This window comes from Eupeodes corollae, chromosome 2, assembly GCF_945859685.1.
Source record: "Eupeodes corollae chromosome 2, idEupCoro1.1, whole genome shotgun sequence".
NCBI classification, from domain to species: domain Eukaryota; kingdom Metazoa; phylum Arthropoda; class Insecta; order Diptera; family Syrphidae; genus Eupeodes; species Eupeodes corollae.
In genome coordinates, this window is record NC_079148.1 from 76746301 (window position 1) to 76772066 (window position 25766).

Here is a 25766-nt window from a genome sequence, read left to right on the forward strand (position 1 = left end):
AAATAAATAATACTTTATTGAAATTTAATATCAAAAATGTTTTTTAATTCAAAAAATCAAATCACTTTTTTGTTAAGGTTTACATAATGTCATATGAATGAATCAATGTTTTCACATCCACAGTGCTTAATCACATTAAAACCTTGAAACGAAATTGTTTACCTATACGAATAAAAAACTTTACAATTCATTTAACAAGCCAAGATTTAGCAAACACAAAAAATGTTCACACTATACCTACATACCTACTTACCTAAAAACACTTTACTCAAAAATACATCATGCGCATAATGCTTAATTATACAAAACGGTGTCTCATAAGTAGTTGATAAGTAGGTAAAGTATTTATAAGTCTAATACATCATCACAATAATCAGAAGCGGATTTATTTTATACTTCAGTGTGATCAATTAAAGGTATTTCCAATAAAAAATTCCACTTTGAATAATTTGAGTTTCTTTTTTTGGGCAGTTGTGATTTTTGGAAGTTATCAGTGGAAAAATACAGTCTTAAGAAAAGTATTGAAACTTTTAAAATTCACGGCAAGAATTTTAAACATTTTGCAGTCATATTAGTTCGCAAAACTTAAGAAAAAAGATCGTCGTGAAGCAATTTTTCGCCCTCTTTAATAGTAAAACCAGGGGACAAATTTCAGCTGTTAGTTGACAAATTGGTGATATAAAATCAAAACCGTATGTGACACTCAAGAAAAACTGATATTATTTATATACTCTAGCCCGTAGTGTTGAAGATACCAAGAATTGACCTCAATATCATTAGTAACGTGCATCGTATCTTAGCTGAATGGGTCGAAAAGTCATTTTCAGCGATGGGTCCCATTTTCACCTCGTGGAATATGTTAAAAGCTGATTTTTGATTTTGGAATGAAAAATGATTGTTGACAAAGCTTCTTCATCGTCAAAGTTTCGATTGGTGCGTTTTTTGGGCTAGCGTTACAATTTCATTTTACCTAACTTCTTTGAAAATAGGGGTGGTGCAACTGCTACCGAGCCATGCTTAAAGAAGTATTTCGAAAAAGTAATTGTTAAATTTTTGTAAATGTATAATTTATTATATATTCCCGACCTAGAAACATGACCTTATTACCAATCGGACTACCTCAAATTGTTTGCGATCGTTTTTCTCCAAATCTATGAACTTGACAAAAAAAGGTGTTACAATCTTTTTTGTAAACAATTTTATGAGCTAATGTTAAAAATAAATAAATTAAGTGGTGCAACAGTTCGAAGAGAACCAGGGCCTAGTGAGTTACAACTCCGTGTATGGATTCAAAGTTTTTCGCCAAATCCAAAAGGCTAATTACACTTGGAGGATTAGCCAATTTCTCGCAAGGTGGTAGGTGGTATATTGAACTATCTCACCTCACTGACAGACAAACCTAAAGTTTTCGAGTTCAATTTGCAGCCTTTGATATCTTCTCTTATTTTCTTGTATGTCATGCAAATATCCCATTTGCCTGCAAATTTAATACCAAACTTGTCAAGAACTTGATGGTAGTTCAGCACCAAAAAAATTGAAGAAATCAATCAAGTAATTGATTACCTCAGGAGTAAGACCTTGTCTTGAACTATTTTATGATCATGTGTAACATAAACCATACATGGCGTGAAAATGTTTCATATTAAAAATGGTCTTCAATTGGAAGCGGTTAACTCACCGATCTTATTCATCAGTGTTTTGAAAGCAAGTCTGACTCAGGCAGTAGCGTACGCCGACTACCTAATTGCATACAGGACGGCTCCAGGGTGACTTCGAAAAGATTTAGCAAAATTGTGATGACTGGAAGTTGAAAATCAACTTTCATAAACGCGAAACTATTCTTTTTAGGACTCCACTGTATGGAGCCTCACGAGAAAGAACTGGACAATCTATGGATCGTTGGACCAAATCGACAGCCACTAGCAAATAAAAGTGTAGTAAAGTACCTTGGTATCTGGTTGGATCAGTACTTGTATTTCGACAGACATATGAGAGCTGCTCTGGCCAGAGCCAGGGAGCCTTTGCCCTGACAAAACGGTTGTTTTTTTAGCAGCCGTCTTGACAGCAGGGTGATTTGCTACATGACCCTTATATAGCCGATGATTGCCTATGGGTACCCGGTATGGTTCAACGTTGCCCCATCTTAAATGGAAAAGATTCGGGTGTTTGAGAGACAATGTCTGCGACGTTGCCTTGTACTACAGAGAACACTAGAGTCGGAGTACAAACATTACTATTCCAACCAGGTTCTATACAACAGAGCCAACATAAACAGAATAGATAATTTTTTCCTGAAGATTGGTATGGGTCACATTGCGAGAGCGATGTCGTCGACTAACAGCTTAATTTTTGGGGCTTACTACCCCAACGGAACCGAGCGACTTGGGTTCAGTAGGACTGCTTCCGATAAGGACCGAAGAGAACCAGTTTTAGTGGCTTCAAATTGAGAATGTCATTAAAAGTTGTCTAGGGCGTTTGATCTTGGCCGGCTTACATAGGTTTAAGGATAAGGTTAGGGACAATCAGGGTGGCACCAAAAAAATTATTAAAAAAAAGAAAAAAAAAAAAACACACACAAAAAAGTATTTAAGTAATTATAAGTAGTTTTATTGGTTTTGGTTAGTTTTAACTAGCTTAAGTATTATAATGGGTTATAAGATAATTAATTTATTTAGAGAACCCGCATAGGGCCAGTAAGATATTTTTTAAGTTTTTGAAATTCACTCTAGTTTTTTTTTTTTTAAAGTTTCGTCTAGCTTTAGTATAGTTTTAAGATTCTGTTAAAATAAAAATAAAAAAAAACACACATGGCGTGCAAGACAGTCTAACGAAATATTCAATACACTCAAGAACATCAAATGAGCGCATATTTCATAGTGTTTGGAAATGCATAGCGGCTAAAGCTTGTGTCGAATTTAAAATAGCTTTAAAAACAAGTCCTTACTCACTATCAAAAACACACCCTAAAACAGAGACTGCTGTTGTCTAAGCCTAATTTGTATTTCGCCCCTAAGGATATATACATGTTAATACAAGTTATATAAAATCCACAATGACCTTGCCAAAAGCAACTCATTGAAATCTTTTTCTCGACAAAGGATGATTACGAAAACATCCTCTACATTATACCTAAATACAAACTGTAAGTATATGTAAGTTATGTAGATATAGGTAAACTGAAAATTTGTTTATTCAACAAATAAAAATAGATAGGTATACTATACCTACTTCAAATGAATAGATACTACTTAACGCCTGAGAGCGATAAAGGTAATTTAAAAGCATTTGAAGGTTACATGTTGCCTCGTAGTTCGTATATGATATCGATTAGTTGTTCGTATATACTGTATCCACATGGGTATAGGTAGATAGACAGGAGTAGGTGCCAACAACAAATTAGTTGACTCTTTTAATTAAACCACTTTTACATGTACTAAAATCAAACTATTTTACAAGAGGGTATAACTTAACTACATGTATGAAGTCTATTGATTTTTCAAATGTGAATTTCGTTACATGACTGTAAAACCAAATTAAAAGGAAGCATATGTGCGCCCGCGCTTAAACTTATAAAGACAGTGTAGCAAAAATGTACTCGTACAAGAAAATTCTAATTTTTTTACTATTTCGCAAGGATTTTCTTTCTAAAGAGAAAAATATTTAAAAATAAAGCATAAAATGCACATTAGATGCGTATAAATAGTTATAATGAAGCTTTAAAAAATAAAATTGAATAAAGTTCTATTGGAGACATTTCCTATTATGTACAACTACTAACTATAGCGTTTTCCTTTAGGTATTTCACCTCTTCGAGAAACTTTTTTTGCAAAATTACGAGCTCTGATTGCAAAATGTTTTAGTGATTCTATTTTTATAGTAACGATTTAGTTTTTTTGTGACAAGTGATCACACGACAGCTTAAAAAAGTGATACCTATCCAACAAATTTAAACCTCTTACAAAGCTCGACAAGGTTTTCTTGATTAATCTTAGACTCGAATACCTTTTCAAAAGTTAAAGATATTGACTTCAACCTTTTTTAGCTATACAAAATATTGTTTTCAACATTCAGTAAAATTTGTATAAAACAGTCAGTTTTTTTTCATAAAAATTAAAAAGTCTATTAAAAAAAATTGGTAAAAATTGATGATCAATTATCGGTATCACGTAAATAAATTAAGGTATTGAATTCAAAATGATTTTACTCTCTGCAAAATTTCATTGTTAAAGGGGGAAAATGAAAAAAAAGAAAAAAAAGAATTGGTGAAATTTGATTTTCGACTAAAAACCTAATGAATAAAAATAGATAATGAATACAAAATTATTTTATCACATGTAAAATGTTGTTATTAACTGTTAGTTAATTTTTTTTAGAAATATCGAAGTTACAATTTTTATTTTACAAACACAAAAACAACAAAATACTGATAAGAGATGGGTTATGAAACAAGTGTTAAGAGAGTTGACTTATAATTTGGTGTCTCACATAAAATGTTGTTTTTTTTTTTTAAGAACAGAAAGCCTCTTTTTTCATATAATATTGGAAATATGTTCATAAGTTGTTAGATTTCACTTGTTTTACACAAATCTGAAAGAAATGCTTAACTATTTATGCTAAAACAGTTTTCAACAGAAAGGGGCACAACGGTTTACACTTGCGAGAAGGCGTTGTCTTTTTTTTTTATAATTAGCAAATACTAAAAGGGTTTTGTATACCTTTAATATGCCAAAAACACAGTGTGAGCATTAGGAAAATAAGGAAGGGTTGGATAGGAGGTGTCAGTGTACATTGATTTTAAATTCCTGAACATTGCAATGATAAGGAAAGATAGAGCGTGGCAAGGCAAGGCGACATTCGCGTAGTACGGCTAAAGTATGAATCTCCTTACTTCATAGTACGGCCGAAGTTAGGCTCATGGGTAAACTGATGGGCATTCCTAGAAGCGCGGGTATTTCGGTTAAATAGAGCATGGCCTTAAAATAACGGTAAAAAAGGGTGAGACAAGAAACCTTGCGTCGATGTTTGAGTGAAGTAATTGAGTTGATGATGGTAATGTCACCAATCATTTTAAAAGCTCTTCTTTGAATACTGTCTTAAGAGGCTTAAATAAGTTACTGGAGCACCAGCCCAGAGATGAGAGTTATATTCATGTTTCGGACGTATATAGGTTTTGTATATTGTAGCCAGATCAGACGCAGAAAAACATTTCTTGCAACGTCTCGAAAAACCTAGACTTCTGGCAGCATTTTTGGTGACATCGCGTATGTGATCTCTCCACAAAAGGTGGTTGCTGATACATTTTCCGAGGATGCAAGTGCCACTCATAGATAGTGGCAAAGAGGGTTTATCTCGCTTTAACGATACAACCCTGCATTGGGTTTTCGAAGCATTAAATTCCACATAGTTTTTAATTCCCTATTGTAAAATCCTATGTAGGTCGGAAGTCCAAGATGTAGTTTTCATAACTATGGAAGTATTAAATTTAATATTTGCTCAAAACGTCACATAGAGTGAAGCAAAGACTCATGACATAACTGAATGGTTTAAACTCTATCTAGAAAAAAAAATTTGTACTTTGCAAAATCTTCATACAATTGTTAAGAGATATTTTAAGTATATTTTAAAAATCTGATGTGGTAGACAAATTTAAAGCCGAAACTCGAATTAAGGACGTTTTAAACTTTTAAAAAAGTATTGGTCGACCAGTGTTATTGGAAACTCCAACTCTTTTGAAACAAAATGGATTTACAAAAGTACATTCTGCAGTTATGTTATAATACCGCCGAATAACTCTTTGTTTTAAAGTTAACATAGAACTATTGAATACATGCTTTAAGGACCTTCTTATTTTTATTCATATTGTGCAATTTGACTCTTAAATAATTATACTCCTGCTTTATGATAATGAAAGACTTCTATTCATGCGTCAAACTTTGTTTGTGCTTCACTTCAAGCAAACGCCTCTTAGACGTTAATAAGAGTATTATGTAAATTCAAGAACAATACCTCTAATTGATTCGTTTTATTAGTGTGTTCTGATGATAGTTTAACATTGAACTACTTTAAATGTTTGTATGGAAACTTATTTGCTTCACTGTACACAAATATCGTATTTTCCATGTGTGATTCGTTTTTGTTTTGTTATTGTTATTGTTTTCGTTGTTGTTGTTATTTTATTTCTTTCAATCTTAATTCCGTTTCCGCTGGATGATCCCATTTTGTACTATTTCATTCAACCTTCAAGTATTATACGACGAACATCACGATTAAACTGATGTAATTTCAATTTTATTGAAGCGAAAGAGCGCAAATTTAGCATTTAACGTGAACTTTTTTTACGTTCTGACATTACTATTGCTGTTTTGTCTGGATACTCATACAAAATAAATAATGTGAAGCAGTGAAGTGGAAAATCAGCAGTAATTTGCAAAATAATTTAATTTAACTGTTTATAATATGACTATGTCAATAAGATATGTATATGTAGCATTATGTATTTTCTAGTATGAGACCAACTATAAAATATCATGCTGTGTCCACGACTTCACGCAATTTCGAAACACGAAACATTAAGATTGTGGTCATTGTGTTCTTTTTTTGTTATTTTTTTTTTAAATTCATGTGACACACGCGTGACGTAAATATAAACAGCTGATTAGTTTTTTTTAAGCTATGGTTTAGTAAATTTATTTATATTTATGCGTTATTGCATTGATCAGGAAAGAAAAGAAAACCGAAGCCTACAAAACGAATAGAACAAAATTCAAAAGTAAGCTTTAGAAAATTTTAATATCAATAAAACTAATTCTAAATAATGCCCTCAATTTTTGAATAGAATCAATCAAGCATATCGTTTTAGAGTAGGATTTATATATAACTACAAATTAATAAGACTTAAAAAGCTAATTACACAGGCGAGTTTACAGTTGATAAGGTCCGACCATGAGAGGAGGCCTTTTCAAAGAGCTAGCTAAATACTACGAAGCTACTATTTGCTATCGATTTTTTTACAATAGTATAAATGGTGATTATGATTTTTGGTTTCTAGATGATAGATGAAAAATATATATACAGAAATATAGAATTTTTTAAGAAAATTAAATTAACAGTGGAAAACAATATTAGTCAAATAAAAAGCCACGATTGTGGTTGCAGCACCATGTCCTTTTTTATGAAATTTGTATTACTAATTTAAACAATTGCTTATATTTGTTCTATGTAGTACCCGTGGGATGATGGTAAGTGCGTTGGACTGTCATGCGAGAGGATCTTGGGTTCGATCCCTGCCTGTGCCACCTAAAGTTTAATTCACGGGTACTACTTCTTGCGGGGAATTGACAAATTCTCCAAAAGTAGTTTTCGTCATGAAAAGTGCTTTCTAAAAATAGCCGTTCATATTCTGCTTAAAACTGTAGGTCCCCTCCATCCCTGACAACAGCACTCGCACAAAATGGTTGAGAGTTATAAGTCGCTAGGCCCTAGTTCTCTGTCGCACCACCCAATTTGTTTTTACTATGCTATATGTCCTCGATAAGTTCACGCATTAGATTTTCAAGGTCTACAATTTTTAGTTATTGCGTTTTTTTTGTAAAAAAGTATTGTATTATTTAAGAGTGACAGATTTTTGGTATAATTTCTATGTTTCTATAGTGAAAGTTTCACACGGTGGAGAAACTCTTAACACTTTATGTCTGCCAAAAAATACGCCGTATTACGTAATTATGCTGCAACCGGACTATCACCATATAAAGACCATAAAGATGCAAGCGGATTATCTTCAGCATCTATCTATGTCTTTATCCTAAGAGTCAATTTTTGAGCACATTTGATTGATTGATTGAGTTTGAATGTTGCGTTGTTTTGTAGACGTCATACAATTTTTCTTTATAGGCAATAACTAGGCTTATCTGAAACGGGATGATTATTACAAAAAAAGAAAACCTAACAGCCAATTTCTGGAAGAAGTTCTAAAATAAATATTTTAAACTCGAGCGTTTCTTCACGTCTAATCATTTTGGTAGAACTCGGTTTAAGATCATTTTTGAGCTATAGGAATTTTAGATCTCAGTTGAATAGAACTGGAAGTGATTTTTGCTATTTTGTAGCACCCCTTTGTTAGTTCTGACCCCAAATTCTGACATTTTACTAATAAAATAAAAAAATTCAGTTTTCGTTGGAGCTGATATTTATTTTAGGATTAAGTTTTCATATTCTCTTTTTTTCGTGTTTCAATGGATTTTGTGTTTTTTTTAATTATTGTTTTTTTATAAATGTACACATAATCGTGTTATTGCACTGAACATCTAAAGTGGCTGCGGATTCAGAATCCACACACTTAGGCCAAAAGAAAATAGCCCCTTTTATTCCACATGAATCTAGAGAATTAGTTCTTACTAGTCGAACTTTTTTGAGCTTTTTATAAAGCTAAGAAAATATTTGATATCCTTTATAGCTAGTTCACTGGGATTATCAAAAGAGTAGTCTTCCAGATGAAGTTTGCGTCTTAGTGAAAGAACATTGCAAGTGCAGAGAAGGACACTTCCTAATTGGTCAACCCTTATTCGCACTATTTCTCAAAAGGGCAAAAACGTATAAAACATGAGCTGCCTCGACAGATGGGACAGATTGTTTCCTCTTCTTCCTCGTCCATACAGCTCCTTCAGAAGTCATTTGAGTCGTATTACGTTTCTGCCTATAAGACAGTGTCCCGCAAGGACACCTATTAGGGAGCTTATATAAAGTCTGCTTTGAGATAACAAGTCTTTAGATCGCTTAAGGTTCAATGAATGCCATATCAGTTTTGCGCTATCGCAAAAGCTGATTCTTTTAGCAGAAGTTTACATGTATAGCTATCGGTATACCTTTCTCCTCCCTTTCAGGTGAAATAGGCATGACGGTTCCATTTTTAGCGAGTTCATCGGCTCTACAATTTTCCGTGATGTCTCTGTGGCCCGGCACCGAACATAGGTGAATATTAAATTGCTGCGCCATCTCCATAAGAGACGATCGACAACCGAGGGCCGTTTGAGATTTGGCTGAGACACCGCCAAGATATTAAATAGCAGCCTGACTGTCAGAGAAGATGCGGATATAAGAAGTTGATATCACGTTTTATCTTAGCAAGGAGAGAACCTCTTTGATCGCTAAAATTTCCGCTAAAATGATCAGGGAGGCGGAATGAGATGCTTAAATTAAGCTTTTTTGAGTACACACCACTACCAACTCCCTCATGAATGCTTTTGTTATCCAGGAGTTTTTTGTCTTCCTATTCATCTCTGGATGGAATGGATACCTGGAAGTTCATCATCTTTACTTGTTTTGATTTCATGTTTTCCACTGTTTGTTAATAACTAAAACCGTTAATTTGGATACAAAATTCCTATAATCTCAAGAATATTGTATGATGCATGTTATTTAAATTTTAGAAACTTTTATATTAAACAGATTTATCTGCACTTTTATCTTGCCATGTTGTTCATGTGAATATTGACTATTTTAGATTGGGTGTTAATTCTCAACATACGACTCAAAACTCGTGGTCATTATAAATGTTAAAATGTTCAATATCTTTCTATACTTTGATGTGAATAATATGTTAAACTAAAATAAAGCTCACGAAAAGTAAATAGTTTAATGGCACTTTATGAAACTGACAATATTGCGCAGCCGAGTTTAAATATCGTAGATCCCTTAAGTCTATTAAATCGATATCTAAGACTGAGATTTAAATCAGTGTTATAACGCTTCAGAATTTGATGAAGAAATGAGTAATAGCTCAATCGAGTTCTTTTATATCGATAAACCGAGCTTTAGGACACTGATACATCTTATTTCTACGTTCTAATAAATTCTTTTGTAACAAATATTTTATTTTTCCAATAAAAATGAATAGTTTAATATTTAACTTTTAATAATGATTTAAAATAATTTTTAATTTTAATATATACATAGATAAGATACAATACAATACTTTTGAATAATTACATACCTAAGAAAACTGTGTTCACATATAATTTCATTTATATTATGTTCAAGTCACACTTTATTTATCATATAATTTTTGATATACTTGACCCAGAAATATGTTAAACAACACTTAAATAAATACTATATGTAGGTATCAGAAATTGCAGCAAACGCACGCACGTGTTGACAATTATTTCCTTTTTCCTTTTTTTATCACAGAGAATCTAAATTTGAAACAATTACTATTATTAGAGAATTATCACAGAAAAATAAAATAAAATTAGGATGTTTTCATGACTCGATAGAAAAATTAACTAAACTATGTATGAACCAACGTAAGTAGGTACTGTCAACGAATAATTTATTATTGTAAAGGAAAAAACAAAACAACATCAGCAACGACAATGACCATCATGAACAACAACGACGACGACGACGACGAATACGACGACGATTATTGTGACGCATTGTTAAATTAATTTCAATTCCATTTGTCTTATCTTATCACATTGCTTTGGTATGACAATATGATAAAATTAAAAATCATTTACCATACACTCTACACATAAACTTAAACTAAAAAACTAAACAAAAAAACAAGACAATTGAATTGATTTTTCAGCTTGAAAATGCATTTCATGAATGAAAACTCAATTTCTACGTAATTATAAAGTTAAATAAAAAATAGAATAATACGAATTATTTAACGGTAAAGATAGTAAAGTTGCACTAGCAGTGGGATAGTTTAATGATCAAAGGCTGATCTGAAGGTAATCTAGGATTTTCGAATTTAAATATAAAAGTATTCTTAAAAATGTGTAATTTTTGAGTCAAAGAGTCGTTATTTTTGTAAAGTTTTCAAATCAAATCTTACAAAGGTTACTGGTAAAAGTAACACTTTCAATGAATCCCAAAAGCACGATAAAAAACGATAAGATATGGATAAAAAACGATTTGTCAAACATTTAATTGGCAAGTTTAAAGAAAAGTAGGTTAGTTTAAAAATAAAAATGTATTAATAATTTAAGAAAATAAAGTTTAATCCTTGACTTCATATCTGACCCTAACATAAATATCCAACTTTAGATAACACTATATACATTTACTCAATGGCCTTATTTTATGGGGATTGGAATTGTTTTAATATTAAACAATACCAAATTAAACTTGTGACGCCCCTTCATTAGTGTTTTTTTGTGTTTCAAATTCTGTTTTCTATAAATTATTGAATTTCGAGGCATTATGAATTAAGAACGAACGTCTCGTATCAACAAAACTGATATGTTATTCATTAACTTTGGATTTCAAGGGGAAGTTGTAATTAACTTTGTCTATTTTCTGAAAATATCTACCTACACAAACATAAGGCTGATAAGGGTTGTATAAAATAAATATGTAATTATAATATTCTATTTTAAATCTTACCATATTTACCTACTTAAGTATATTATATGGAAGAAAAATCAATGAGTCATGAATAACTTAGCAACTATAAACTAGAAACGAATATAGACAAAATATTAGTTTTAAATTTCTATAACTGCTTTTGAATATTGAAAAAATGAAGTTTCCACTGACTGTTTTTAAAATTTCCCCAAATATTTAATGATCATTTACGCAGTATATTAATTTATAAGGAAACTATTTGTTCTTCGTTAAAAACTAAGTGGGCTGGTTAAAACCTATATTTATAACTTTTTTAATTCAGGTTAATCTGAGAAGTTACAACTAAAACTTTAAAAGTTATGTATTTAAAATAGTCATATAGCACTGTTCGACAAATTTACGTTTTTCCAATTCCACAAAAAAAAATTGTTTAAATAATTAATAAGATGTCAGATTCGGATTTCGCCCCTGCATTTTTCTATCACATCAGGTTTCTAAAGTATGCTAAAAATAACCAAATCCGTGGTTTTAAGGCCAAGCTGAAGTAGTCCTTTGCTATTATTCCTTTTTTGGCTACATGAAGTTTTGAAGTTTTAAGAAAACGTTGAATATACTTTGATACAAGTTTTAAAAAATAAGTTTTGGATAAATTCTGATTTCGATTCCAACCTTATATTTTAACTGTTTGCTCAAGATTTCAACTGAATATTTAAAAAACATGATTTATAAAAAAACCATCACGGAATTTATTTAGAAATAAATTTCGATAGCCACAGAAAGTCTTATGACGTGTTTTCGAATTTTGAAAATTAGTATCTCGAAAAATTGACGTGATACGTTCATAGAAACAAGACAGTGAATCCTCTTTAAAATAGTGCAATTTTATTTCCAGGAAGAAAACCTTTCCAACCAGTGTAATTGATGTGATGAGATGTAGATTGATAGACAAGAATTAGATTTTAATTATAATTCAGAAAATGGGAAACTTTTAGAATAAATAAATAATGACAACATTTTTCTTGTTCAATAGTTTTTTTGCATTTTTTTACAAAAACGTTCAGTTAAATATGTATTATAAAACAAATAAAATAACCCAAGTAATTACTGTTCCAAATTCAATACAAAATTAAAATTTAATGAAAGGCAATTACTTATTCCATTTAGAATGGAAGTGTGCTCACATTTGTAATCAGTAGGTAGTGTTGAGTTTTACGTATTATTGGAGTGTATTTGGCAATATTGGCACCAGACCATAGTTTGCATATAAATTTGTATTTTATAAAATCTTATTTGATTGCTTATCCGAATACGATAATTAAAAACTTTAAATAGTTTCCCGCCATGGATTGATTCGCATTTAAAAACTTTAAAAAAGAGGCTGGGATGCGGCCCACACTGATAACTTCCCATACCGTCTGTCGAATTGTCTTGCTTAAAATTTTGTAGGTTTTCGTGTTGGGTTAAAAAAGTTAGTCGAATTATTCTTTAACATTTTAAAACTACCAATAATATATTTCATATAAAGAAATAGTTTTGTTTGAAAATCTAGTTTTGTTAAATAGATTTTTAGTCGAAAACAAATTTTTACCAACTTTAGTAGCATTTCTTAATTTTTTAGAAATTGGATGAATGAAATTAATATGAGACATATCAAGAACCCAACATTAATTTTTACCAAATTTGCGTACAATTTTTTTTGTAGATTTAATTTTTTTTATGAAAAACCCGACCGTTGGATTTTTATATAAAAAAAAACTACTGAATATCGAAAACAATATTTTCTGTGAAATAAAAAAAGTTTAACGACAATATTTTTAATTTTTCAAAAGCTATTTGAGTCGAAAGCACATTTTTACCAAGTTTTTTTTTTAGGTTTTTATTTTTTGTTAAAAAACCTGTCAATTAGATTTTTCTTAAAACCTTAACAGATAAAAAATTGTTTTGAAGATGAAATCATTTGTTATTCGTAAGATTTTCGAGGTGAAACATTTTTGTTCAGTTTTTTTGATTAAAAAAAACCGTTTATTTGATTTGTTTCCAAAATTACATTTGTTTGGTATCACGTTGCAATATATAATATACAATTTAGTTCAAGTCTCTAGCGTCATTGGTTCGTGAGATATTAAGGGTTAACAAAAATCTTCACCTTTTTTTAAACTGCTATGGTAAAAAAACGCCCACACAATTTTCTTGAAAGCCCTTTCTGCATCTTTTTGTCTCATTATCTGTATAACAAAATTGTTTGAAGTCGATATCTCTTAACTATGGAGGACGAAAAAAACTTCGTGAACGTACAGACGTACGAAAGATGCACGCACAGACATATTTCTAAAAATCTTTTATTTCGTCTCTAATGACTTTGAAACGGCGAGAAATGTCAAAATTTCATTTCGACAAATCGGACCCATTACAATAACTTCCTATGGGAAGTTTAAAATAAGGGATATAAATCCTGATTGAATTTCAATTTATTGAAGAGTGATGAGATGCTTACAGTTTACAAAGAACGACTTGTTCAAAATTTTGGTACTTTCAATTCACTCCTAATACTGAGCGTGATCTTAAAATAAGAACAACAAAAATGTAATTGAGATGCGTTAATAGTAAATGTTAAGTATGACCTTTCAAAATTCTTCAAGCTATCTTCCAGACTCAATTTCGAACATATTCGCAGATTATCCCAAAAGACCTTTTCTATTATTTCTCCTAACACACTCTCAAGTTGATTACACCTCTACAGGCTTATCGAGCCATTTGACAAATTAAGTCATAATGTCCTTTTTAATAAATAAACTTAACGACCATATTTCGTCACATCTTAAAAATAGATATTATATCGCCTTGTTCAGAAACTCCTAATGTCTATTTAAAGTCAATTCTGGTGTACCTCAAGGGAGTCACCTTAGTCCATTGATGTTAGTTTTATTTATTAATGACATGCCTTTTGTTTTAAATTATTCTAAAGCGCTTATCTATGGCGGTGATGTGTAATTTATAGAATTATTAACTTCATCAAGGGCTCTAAAGAGCTACAATTTTATGTCCATTTTTTCTTTGTTGATTGAAATTTAATCTGAGTTTTTGGTGCTAACAGTCGTCTGAATCAATTAATCAGTAAATTTAACAGATCCTTTATACTTTTTGACTCTACGAATGATAATCTCACATCTGTTATAGATGCACTTAAATACACTAACCGGAAAGTATTTAAACGCTTCCTTAAGTTCCGAAAGAATTAAATACAATCTTTAAAGTGTCAACTTTAATTTCAAAAACAACTTCAAGAACCAACCATTATGAGAAAAGCCGAAAGAATATAACACGTCCTGTTTATAAAAGAAAAACTGATTTATCTTGTCAGAATAGCAAAAAAACGGGTTCTCGGAAACATATCCTTGTCTATAAGATCTTAAGAACGTAAAAAATCTCCTTCTAAATATGAATTCTACTTTTCATTATTTTTCTTAACGATTTCTAGATTTTTGATGGAAAGTAATTTATTTTTATTACCTAATAAAATTTAATGATTTTTTATATAACATATAAGCCCATACATACTTCAAATAAAATACCTGTTTTTTTAACCCGGGAATTTTCTTTAGATTAATGATGTGATTTTCATTTAAGATAAAATTTAAAAATGTAAATACATAAGTAGCAACAATTTGTTTTTTTTTTTCTATTTAACCTCAAAATTATTATTTCATTTCAATGTGACAAACAAAAATCAGTAAGCTCAACAAAAACTAATGATTAGATTTAGATGTGGGCGTCGTTGTCATCTTCGTTGATGTCGTCGTCGTTCTCTATTGGTTCAAAAAAGTATTATATACATTTTTGCAACATCAAGAATTCATGTTTTATTTTTTTAAAGAATTCCTCCCACTTATCATCACATTGATTGATTGTCTATCAAGCTTAAACAAAAAAAAGCTTCAATAATAATGATACCAAAACAAGAACAACAACAAGAACTGGAAGCTGTGTTTTCATTTCGTTAATGCAGAAAATAAAATGTAAACACAAAGTCATTTGTTTTTTTATTTTTTATTTTGGTGTCTTATGTTGGTATCTGATTGATTACAAAGTAATAAATAAAAGCAAAGACCCTGAGCATGAGCTTCTTTATATTCGTATCTGATGCTTTCGATGGAAGGTGTCAAAGCATTGCTGTTGTAAGTTTTAAATAAACCTAATCATCGATATAAATAAAGTAGTAAGATACTTAAGAATGAATGATGGTAATAGGAAATCCTCAAATTTAAAAGACTCTTCTTCGATATTCGTTGTGGTATCTGATGAAAAAATAACGCTAGCGACTTGAATTAAATGTTATATTATATAATATGTTGTGAATTGTGATAACAAGTTAATATAATTTTGAAAAAATTAACGGTATTTTTGTAAATACAAACAAAATATTTGTTACATTCAATATTTTACGAACCAAAAATAATATTACCTCCGGAATAATTGTATGCGACTCAAAATTACTACAGAAATGTACAGAAAAACCAAAGTAATTTTTTTTGTTCAATTAATAAAAACCTACAAAACAGTACCTGTCCTAGTGCGTAGGACTGTCATGCCAGAAGTCTTGGATACAATCCATGTATGTGTCATCTAAAGCTTTTTCTTCTAGGGTACTTTTTTTGCGAGGAATTGACAAATCCTATAAGAGTAATTCTTGTTATGAAAAGTACTTTCTCATTCGGCTTAATACTGTACGTCTCCTGCATCCCGAACAATATTACCCGCACACAGGAGTAAGGTTAATAGTTGTCACTAGTCACTGGGCCCTAGTCCTCAACGGACTGTTGTACCACTCATTTTTTTTTAAATCTAACAAAAAACACTACTAAAAGTTGATAAGAATTAGTTTTCGACTCGAATATCTTTACAAAAATTAAAGAAATTGCCTTGAAACTAATTTAAACTTATTCAAACAATTATTTTAAAATTGTGTACAACTTTTTAGAGAGATCCAAATGTCATTTTTTCTTTTGAAAATAAGAATCTACTAAAAACTACGCAAAATTTGTAAAAACTAATGTTCGAATCGAATATTTTGAGAATTTCTATTCTCAAAATATGCGTTTGTTAAAATATTCGAATGTCTTGATTTCAGAATTTATTTCATTTCATGTCAAATTTTGTTGCTATCGTCAACAACATCAAGGTCAGTAAAATCTTGGGATGCCAATCGTTGATCCGAGAACAAAATGTTCAATTTTGTTGACTCGTAGCTTATTAGTTGATATTGATGGTCGTCCTGACCGTTAAATAGTCGCTGATTACAAAATACTTTGAACATTCAGACGTAAAAATTGAATTCAAATTTTAGTATGTTTTTTCAAAATTTGTTTACATAGTTGTGCATTTTTTGATTTTGTATGACATATGTACTTGCGATGTTCTCAATATTTGTTTTCTATTTTTACAAAAATGACCAAGTATTGTTTAAAAATAAGGCTTAAGCTTGTACAAACTTTTTTGTTGGCCTATGTTAATAAAAAAATGTGGTACCCGTGGCATGATGGTTAGTGCGTTGGACGTAACTTAGAGTGTCCGTATGGGACCATTAAGTTAGTTGTAAGTTATGGATAATTAGGCTAGTTTTATGAATTTTTGTCTAGCTTTAAGATAGGTTTAAGAATGAACTAATAAAAATGAATTAAAAAAAAAAAGTGCCTTGGACTGTCATGCAAGGGGTCTTGGGTTCAATCCCTGTCGGTGTCACCTTAATTAAAAAAAAATAATTTTCGCGGGTACTGCCTCTTGCGAGGAATTGACAAACCCTTCAAGAGTAATTCTTGTCATGAAAAAAGTGCTTTCTCAAATTAGCCGTTCGGATTCGGCCAAAATTGTAGGTCCCTTCCATTCCTGACAACAGTACTCGCACACAGGAATGGATGAGAGTTGTTTAATAATTTATGTTAGTAAAAAGTTGTTTATATTCCGAAAAATTTGGTCCAGTAAAGTAAGGGTTTTACTTCAGAATAAAATATAGTAAGAAGAAAACACTTTTATAAGATTTTTCAAGGACATAGAATAAGCAACTATTTTTGTATTATACATTTTCCATACTCTCAACATTTTATAGAAAAATTAAAGGAAAAGATACCGATTCTTAGTGAAAAATGAAGCTTTGAACATTTATTTATCTAATTATTCACCAGTAAGCGCAGCAGCTCATCAACATATTTACCGTCCGTAACTTAATACAAAATATTTGAGACATGAATTTGATTAGCAAAGTCGTGCTTTAAGAAACTGTGTTGTTTTAGATCTCTGGAGTCTTATAAAATCAATTTCATTTAACGGAAATATTCCATGAAAATATTAATAACATTATGTAATTACTAGTAAAGGGAGACTTTTTAGCTATTATCTTTTTGGCAAAATGCTCTGTTTTGTGTTTTTTTTTCACTGTCAAACATCTTCAGTTTGGTCTATAATTTAACTATGAATCGTCTTACAAACGAACAACTCTTGCAAATTATGGAATTGTATTATCAAAATGCGTACTCTGTTAAGAGAGTCCATCGCGCGCTTCTCCCAACGAGCGACGAAGCTCATTTTTGGCTCAATGGGTGAGCAAATTAGCAGAAGTGTCGATTTTTGAGTGAATATCAGGCAGAAGCATTGCAAGAGCAACAAATGCATCCAGAAAAAATCACAGTTTGGTGCAGTTTATGGGCTGGTGGCATCATTCGACCGTACTTGTTCAAAGATGTGATCCGAATTGTAACGTTACTGTGAATGGTGAGCGCTACCGTGAAATGATATCCAACTTTTTTTTTGCCCAAAATGCAAGAGCTTGCTTTGCATGACATGTGGTTTTAACAAGACGGTGCCACATGCCACACAGCACGCGCAACAATGAACTTATTGAGAGGCGAGTTCGGTGAAGATTAAAAGTTAAAGTTCGGGACCGGTTAATTGGCCAAGGTCAACATTTGTATGAATTAATCTTCAAACCTTTAATTATACGGACTATACTATAGCTTCAAATAAAGATTTCATGAATTTTTCTGAATTGTATGTGTTTTCTTATGAAAAACTTTCCTATAACTTAAAAAAAATCATCCTTTATAATTTCGAATAAACCCTTATTTTGGTACATAGTAAACGTTAAGTGAAATCAAAATTTTAGTTGTATTTATAAAAAAATTGTGTTGTACTTACATTTATGACCGAAGATTTAGATGTTTGTTAATATGTTCAAGCCGCTATAGATACATCGCAATCTAAAAATAAAACAAAAAACGAAAATAATCTTTAAATTATTGACCAAAATAATATCTGAAAAATAATTTAAATATATTTACTAGCTGGCCTGTCAAAATATTTTCTGACAAATAAACTGAATTTAGGTAAATATTTCATTTGTCAAGTAAAATAATGTAAAGTATGTTGTTATCGAATCTATAACATAATTCGTTTGATGAACTAAAGTGATAAAGAAGCCCAAGAAATTCCATTTTAACTTTGATTTTATTTGTGATTTTTTTTAGTAGTTATAAATTTTCTGTTTTTGTTGGAGCCCAAACTGTTATTTATTAGTACAATTTGTTTTTGTTTTAATAAAGGTTAAAATATCTTTTGCTTGTATTAAATTGTGAATGTGTACTGTATAACCCCTGTTCTTGGATCAAGTCATGTTACACTTTAAAAAGGTTGTCACACTTTCGTGTTTCGAAAATATCCATAAGAAAACCACAATTAAGTAGAACAAATACAAAACAATTTTTGCCTTAAACAAAACAACATCTTGAACTTGAGCCAATGAATTCATTTATATTCAATAAAACTTTAATTAAACTCAAAATTTACAATTCATTGCGTTTTAAGTGAATTACAAAACAAAATATACCTCATTGTGAACAACCTTAATTATTTTAACTCACTTTAACCAATATTATAATGCATATAATTATTCGAACGTGAGTATTGATACTGAGAGATACAATTATTTCCAAAAAAACGAATTCCAATACATAATTTATTTAAAAAAGTTATTGTTTACCTTTTTACAAAAAAACCATTACATTAAATTGAAATTCTGAATCAATTATATTTTAAACGAATTGATAACAAAAAAATAAACCCTCAAATAAAATCAAGACCACATTGAAGGCATTGAGCGTACAGAGTCACATAACAAACCAAACGGAACGTTCGTTTGTCTGCCTATATTGTATGTTCTTGCAATCTGAAATTCATATCGAATAAATGTCGGTCGGTTTTTAGTTCTGGATACAAATATAAACAACGATAATGGCTGGCTTGATGGAAGTGTGTCAGGTTCGCATCCATAATGTGGGCCAACCTTCAACTAGAGGAGACGAATTGAACTTATGAAAGGTCTTTTCTATTCGAAGGCGTATATTTTTATGAACTGTATACTTATGTGTGTACAGTAACAATGTCCGCTGATTATATTCCAATTCCAACCACAATTGCCAACTTAATTTTTTATTTTATTTTTTGATACACTAAATTGTGGGCAATTATCATATCGGGAATCGGGAATTTAGGTTAACACTATATAAAAGTGCCAAATTAATAAATATGAAGTTTTCTTTTAGTTAAACGCTAAAAGACAAAATTTCACTTTAAATAATGTCTGAAGCTTTTCAGCAATGCAGTTCCATTTAATTTTGAGGCTGAATGGAATGTCTATAAACGAAACGTTAAAAGTTTGTCAAAGACGTTTTGGTTCTTTAGCAAACAAGAGTTTATGTGTGGTGTTAATCATTCAATGGGGGTCAACAAGCGTTGAAAACGAGGATAGGGCAACCATAAAAACGTGTTGATTGAAAACCATTTTCGAGTGGTTGTTTAATTCCCAAAAAGTAATTTCTCGATTTTTATTCTTTATTTCTGAGCTCGTAATTTGTAATCATTTCGCCAAATACATGACATAAGATGTGGTTTACGATTCTGAGATAGTTGTTGTTAGTTTTGAAGAATAAATACAGATTTTTCAATTTATTACCTGTATATTCGGCCCTGGAGCACTTAATAGTAGAACCGCTTTCCAAGATGGGAATATGGAAAGACCACTTCTCCAAATTATAAAACGGCGATAACGAATCGAATACCGCCTTAAAAGAGATAGAACCACTCAACTTAGGCGCCGACGAAGAAAAACAATTCTGCCTACCCGACCTCGACCAAATAAAGACAGCAATAGGAAAATTCAATTTCAACAAAATAGCTATAGCACCTGGCATCGCTGCCGAATTATTTAAAGCAGCAGGTGAGGACTTGGTACGGAGTATGAACGAACTCTTAAATATGGTCGGAATAAATCATGCCTGATGGTGAAATCTGCTCTTAATTGCTCCAACTAGAATGGCATCAGTCTTTTGAACATCGCATAACAGATCCTTTTTGTCGTATTATGTGAACGTCTGAAACCGTTAATCAATAACCTGATGGTCCTTATGAGTGTGGCTTCAGACCAGGAAAGTACACTATTGACTATTGACAGATCTTGAAAAAAAACGGGAACTTTCCTTTCCGTTCTGCAATTTCCAAACGTCAAGATGGCTAGGGTTGATGAAACTCTTAAAAAGAAGCGTGTGTTCAATAACTTCGTCTACCAAGGTGTTGACTTGGACCAACTTTTGGACATGCCAAACAACCAACTTGTTGAATTAATGCACAACCGTGCTCGTAGGAGGTTCTCGTGAGGTCTTGAGCGCAAGCTAATGGCCTTTATCAAGAAATTGAGGAAGGATAAGAAGGAGGCACCACCATATGAGAAACGCGACATCGTCAAGACCCACTTGAGGAATATGATCATTGTTCCAGAGATGACCGGATACATCATTGGTGTGTACAACGCCAAAGATTTCAGACAAGTTGAAATCAAGACAGAAATTATTGGACACTACTTGGGAGAAAGAAATCATGGAGAACGTTTCATAGTTTTAATAAAATACCTTTTTATAAAAAAAAAGAAACTTCAAATCGGTGCCCACCATCTCTTAATAGATTTTAAGGCCGCATATGACATCATCTATAGGGAAGAGCTTTACAGACCAATGTCTAGTTGCTAGTTATCCCTGTCAAACTAATCAGTTTCATCCAATTACTCGTATACGACGATATTGGCATATTTAGAAGATCAAAGCTTGATGTTAGTGGAGCGTTTTTGAGCAATGCGACGGAGGCTGTGAACATGGGTTTATTGGTCAATAAGGGCAAGACCAAGTATATGCTTTCACCAAAAAAGGACATTGAACGACGACGTCTTGTACAAAACGTCACCATGGACAACTAAAATTTTGAGGTACAAACAATGACACTAGCGCTGATCATTCTAAATTACTATCTATGACACACACATCATCCCTGTCAAAGAAAGGCGGCAGCGTCTTTTTGGTCCCGTCTACACAGACGAACTACACCGGCTATACAGTGACACTGACCTGGTTTAAAGAATAAAAGTCAAACGACTTAGATGGCTGGGTCGTGTAGAGCGGACTGACACCAACGCTCCAGCCCAAAAGGTCTTCGAATCCAATCCTAACCGACGGAGCAAAAGAGGAACACCGTGATTGAGGCAGAGTTCGAAGGTGGAAAAAACCTCACCCAACTTGGCGTGCGAAACTTGAGACAGCTAGTTAGGTACCGAGCTGGCTGGAGAAGCATGTTGGTTGAGCCCTAGGTCCAACCAAGCAAGGGCACGGGAAAAAACATACTAAAATGTATACTACTACTATATCAAGATAGTAATGGGTTATATTTACTTCGCATAGCGAATCTGTAAACAGCCTTGTAGCTGATAAAGTATAAAGTATCTGTGTATCAGTATCAGTGATAAGGTAAAACCAATAAAACGGTACGAATGTTATCCTAAGTCCTGTCGCGAAATTCGTTGAGAAATGGTCTAAAAATGTTCTAGACTTTCCTCGGCCGGAAATGTTAGCGAATTTTTCACTGAACTTGACGAATTTAATTCGTATTTTGACACCTATAAAATAAAGTATTTACATATGCACAATATAGTTTTGCTAGAAAGTATAAACCATAGGTCTTAAATTTAAATTGAAGAAGTAGCTAAAGACATGAAATACAAATTTAAAAGTTTTTCTTGGCAATAGTGTACACGTGATAGCCGAAACGAGAGTTAATAGTTCTTTTCTTTTTTCCTCATCTACTGAAATTCAAACCCGAATCTTAATGAATTTTAAAATTATTTTACAATTATGTTGAAAATATTATATGGAATCTGCCCAGCAGTTATGGTGCAGTGTGCACCTCTTTCTGCAAGGTAAGAACTTTCAACATGATGGACTATCATAAAGGTAACACAATGCAGGTTGGCAAATTAAAATCCATCTTCCACGCGCGCCGTGCGCCGCCCGTCTTCTATATCCATGCCGTCCTAGTAGGGTTTCAAAAGATGTAACCATTGCATAATTGGTTCTTCGTTTCGTACAATTTCTTTAAAATTATATACTCGTACATAATGTATCTTTTATATATACCTATAGATTTGTATCCCTACAAATTGTAACCATGGCGTTGATTTTCGATTAAAAATTGTGAGGTTCATGTTGTATAAGAATGGCGAGACGATAAGACGTAAATGACAACTCGACGCAACAGATAGGATAGGCTATATAGTTGTAGTTTATACATTGGTTTGGAGAATTTCTCCTTTCATATTATGTAAATACATATCTATATACCTTACCTAGATTGGATGCATTTTTATGGATTCCACTAGTTTGCTGGTATTTAGAAAACAGTTCCATTTTGTTTTCGTGGAAATAAAATTCTAGGTTACGTTCTGAAGCCCAACCACATTGATTTGTTCTATTTGTGGTGTTGTTTTATGGGGGAAATAATTAACACGTATTATTTGTATTTATACCAAACCAAGTGTCTAGGCCACGTTTTGTATTATTCTTTATATGTATATTGTTGATTAAAAAAACGTGTGACATGTGATTATTAAATAATAAAAGAGAAAAGAAATCTCCGTTTAACTCTGGGGAAATCTAAAGACTTTAAAAATACATTGTAATGACTAAAAAATGTTTTTTTAATATTTAGAACAATCTTAACACATTTTCAATTATAGTGATATGATATTTTGTCTCAAAAATTCATGTATACAAGTCCTACTGAAATACTCCCTTAAGACGTTTACTTTTATACACAGAACGAGCTAAAGGAAGGTATTACTACTGAATTGTTAAAGGGGAGGGGGGAATGTAAATGCCTAATTCGATAGATAATTGTTTGTTAAAATATCGGTGAAGCAACGAAAGGCATAAAATATTACGGCGGTGTTCGAACAATGTAAAGATTTCAGTTATAGTTCTATCGCCTATCATTTTCTTGGATTCCATCAAAAAGACTTAAAACTTGTGTAAGGGGCACTTTCCTAAATATCCGAATTATTTTCAAGTTTTGAATCAACTGCCAAATTAGATCAATTGAATTGTATTTCTGCAATTTTGAGATGATTTTGAAATAAAAACAATATATCTATTTTTACATGATTTGACACACACAAAATAATAATTAGAAAACTTTGGTTGAACCTTCAATAGCAATAACTGGTAGTAGATTTATGGAAAACTATTGCTGTAGTTTAGAGCATGTTTGCAGTATCTATAGACAGTTGACTATCCAAAATCTCCATTAAGGATTCCATAGAGCCACCATGGTTGAAATTTGGCATCAGCAGCAAAAGAAGATATATGAATGATAGATCGCTGTCATCGAATAATTCAGATGATCTGTCACCCAGCCAAGTCTGATTTTGTTTTGAAAACCAAACCTCGTGAATATTTGTAAATAAACAATTTATCATTAATTTGTAATTTATCGCCTTTAACAATTATTTTTGCGTTTGAATTTATCTCCAGCAACTTGAGGCTTATTTTGACGAGAGCTTGTCTTCTCTTTCGATACATAAGAGAGTGTTCGCGGAATACACTAATCCCTGAACCGTTTAGTTGGTGCGCCGGCCGTGGCAATGATCTTATCAGCAATTTCTGAGGAATGAAGCTCAATGATGGCAGTGCTGTGCTGCGCGTCGTTGTTGCGAATTGCCCGGGAACTTCTTGTTTTTATCTTACTTTATCTTGAGCAGCCCTTTGCAAGTCTTTAATGCGACTTGAGTTGCATCAGTTTCTTCATTTAAGCGAAGGTGAACGACAACGGATGACTCATTAGCCTTTCGTGAAATTATTTCCAATTTGTTTTCTAGCAGTTTGCAAGCTGAGTGTTCGCGGTTCTTAAAGTGCAGACTTCATCGTAGAGTCGTGTGAAATCGTCCCTTGTAGCAATTTGTTTTGATTTTTCTGTGAGTTGTGTATCCAGAGTAGTTTCCAGGAATTTTTTAAAATCTTCAACATACATTTTACTTACTCCCGTTGGCATATCTTTTTTGTATGATAATACCTACCGTAAAGGCGTAATTGACTTTGCTCGAAGTATAAATTAATTAAAAAAAAAGCTTCGTACCTTTATTTGAATGATGAAATTTAAAACATCGAAACCAAAACAACTTCAAGAAATGTTGAAATACTGAATTATACTGACTTTAATTTAATTTATATTTAAAAATGAACGAGAGACTTTAAACTTTAACACTTCAAGCTTTGACTGATGAAATGTCAATCCCTAGGACTGCATTTTTTTGGTATTTTCTTCTCATTCATTTTTCGGCGTCTGTTATTACTTTTAATTTCAGTCTGCTTACTCTTATATTCAAGTTAGAAGACGAAATCCTTACAAAATTACTGTTCTCACCTTTAAAAAAGCCTAAGACTGTTTAAAATTAAGGTATAATTGTAGACGAGTTTCAGGAACTTAAAAGCAGTTTCAGTTTGTGTTACCAAAATAATGTTTTCTTAGAATAAAATATTAAATTGATGATCTCTTATTCAAGATCTCTTCTTAAGAATCTAAATATATGTTATAAAGGGTGAAGGGACTTACAGTTTTAATATAACTTATATAACTTATTATAAACGAATCCGGCTTATTTGGGAAAGCACTTTTCATGACAAGAAAAACTCCTAGACAATTTTTCAATTCCTCGCAAGAGGCAGTTCCCATGAAAAAAAAACTTTTGAAGACCTCCCACTAACCATCACGCCCTGTGGCGAACTACATTTTGTGAATACTTTTAAGATTATAACAAATATTTTAGTTGTATTTGACAACCTAACCCCTTTATTAGTGAATTAAAATACTCAAAGTTTTTTGACTATACAACTAAACCGTACGAACTCAGTAGCTCATATAACCTCCAGGATGCTCTATTGGTTAAAAGTTGTTGAATGTAGGCGACGCGTTTGGAATAGACCTGTATTTCCGATTCATATTCTGTTCTTGGTCCAGTCCTCAGTTAATAGTAGTTTTTTTAGCATAAAAGT

The 25766-nt window shown here is 31.8% G+C and overlaps 1 protein-coding gene across 1 annotated transcript in view; it reads right to left on the minus strand.

The window, feature by feature from the left end:
* LOC129947624 (protein Tob1) overlaps positions 1–25766 on the minus strand; it is a 132973-nt gene that overhangs the window by 67159 nt on the left and 40048 nt on the right. The window contains exon 2 of the mRNA XM_056058255.1: positions 18541–18602. The gene's annotated coding sequence lies outside the window, so the exon portion shown is untranslated. The remainder of the gene's footprint in view (positions 1–18540; positions 18603–25766) is intronic.